Below are 2,204 nucleotides of genomic sequence, written 5' to 3'. Positions count from 1 at the left end.
GGCCGCTGGTCACTCCAGGCCACGATGAGGTCGCTGACCCTCTTGCAGGTGATGCTGGTGGAGCCCTGCAGGTCAAAACCCTCCGAGCAGGAGAACTGGACACTGGAACCCAGCCTGGGAGGGGAAACGGGGACATCAGAGGGGACATTGGGGACAGGGAAGGGAAGGGAAGGATTTTGGGAAGGATTTTGAGAAGGATTTTGGTGAGGATTTTGGTAAGGATTTTGGGAAGGATTTTGGTGAGGATTTTGGTAAGGATTTTGGAAAGGATTTTGGTGAGGATTTAGGTGAGGATCTTGATGAGGATTTTGGGAAGGATTTTGGGATGGGGCTCAGCAGCACACACAGAACCCAGGCGGGCAGGAAGGGCTCTTACCTGAAGTCGCTGCCTATCCTTTTGCCTCTCTCGGGAATCCCAGGGTCTGGACACAAATTATGTCCCTGGGACACACCAACCTGAGTTACTACAAAGCAAAAAGACAGCACAGAGACAGAGTACAGAGAGACAGAACAGCCACAGCCACACTGCTCCGGCGGCCAGGAAACGGCCACGGAGCGTTCCCGTTATTCCAGAAAAATGGCAGCTTTGGGCAGGAATTTCCTGCTCCATTTGTGCAGCCAGGTGTTTGCTACGAAATGCCAGCTCGGGACAGAGTTTTCCCTCAATTTCRCTATGAAATACCTCTGGAATAGGTTTTTGGGGTTTTTTTTGTTGTGTAAAGTGACACCGATGAAGAGCCTGTTGGCTCCGAGGTGCCCTCCAGCACCGGGGAAAGGGAATGGATCCCCGGAAAGGCGGGCGGCGATCCCGGGGGAAATCGGAGTGTGGAACGAGGGAGGAAGGACAGGGGARTGTGAGTGGAGGGTTTAGAGCGAGGCCACTGGGTTGGAACATGGGAAATTCTGTGGAAATTCCATGGAGCCGCCGCGGTGCCAACGAACACAGAATACATGGAGGTCTGAACAGCTCCCGGCTCCATCTCAGCCCCATCTCAGCTCAATCCTGGCTCTGAACAGCTCTGAACAGCTCCATCCCAGATCTGAACAGCTCCATCATCACCATCCCAATCCCATCTCCATCCTAGCCCCATCCCAGTTCCATCCCAGCTCTATCCCAGCTCCATTCCAGCTCCATCCTGGCTCCATCCTCACCTCCCCAATTCCATCTCCATCCTAACCCCAGCTCCGTCCCAGCTCTGAACAGCTCCCGGCTCCATCTCAGCTCCATCCCAGCTCTATCCCAGCTCCATCCTCACTATCCCAAGCTCTATCCCAGCTCTATCCCGGCTCCATCCCAACTCCATCCCAGCTCCATCCTCACCATCCCAATCCCAGCCCCAGCCCAACCCCATCTCAGCTCCAGCCTCACCTCCCCATCCCATCTCCATCCCAATCCCATCTCCACCCCAGCCCCACCCTCACCTCCCCAATCCCAGCTCCAGCCATGGCACAAACAAACGATTGGGTGGGGGAACTCGGGGGTTTCCTCAGGATTGGAATTCTGATCGCAAACCGGAATTCCAGCACAACACCATGGAATCAATCCTGATCAATCCAATCTGAATCCTGATCTCCARTCAGAATTCCAGAACAATAACRTGGAATCAATCCTGATCAATCCATCTCCAATCGCAATTCCAGCACAATGATATGGAATGAGTCCGGATCAATCCCGTCTGAATCCAATTACAATCCTGATCTCCAACCACAATTCCAGCACAATAATATGGAATCCTGATCAATCCAATCTGAATCCARTCARTCCTGATCTCCAAYTGAAATTCCAGCAYGATAGYATGGAATCAATCCTGTATAATCCAGTCTGAATCCAATCAATTCTAATTCCCAATCAGAATGCCTCCACAGTAATGTGGAATCAATCCAATCACAATCCTGATCAATCCAATCTGAATCAAATCAATTCTGATTTCCAGAATTTTCTGGACATTTTTGTGTGGATTTTTGTGGATTTTTTGTGGATTTTTTGTGGATTTCCAATCAGAATTCCAGCACAATGATATGGAATCAACCTGATCAATTCAAACTGAATCCAGTCACAATACTGATCAATCCAGTCGGAATTCCAGCACAATAACAYRGAACCAATCCCGATCAATCCAATCACAATCCCGATCAATCCAATCAGAATTCCAGCACAACATGGAATCAATCCCCATCACTTCAATCCCAATCCTGATCTCCAA

Source organism: Malurus melanocephalus, unplaced genomic scaffold (genome assembly GCF_030028575.1).
Source record: "Malurus melanocephalus ecotype Western Australia unplaced genomic scaffold, MMel_1.1 scaffold_1201, whole genome shotgun sequence".
NCBI lineage: Eukaryota > Metazoa > Chordata > Aves > Passeriformes > Maluridae > Malurus > Malurus melanocephalus.
Note: the sequence above shows the minus strand (reverse complement) of the source record.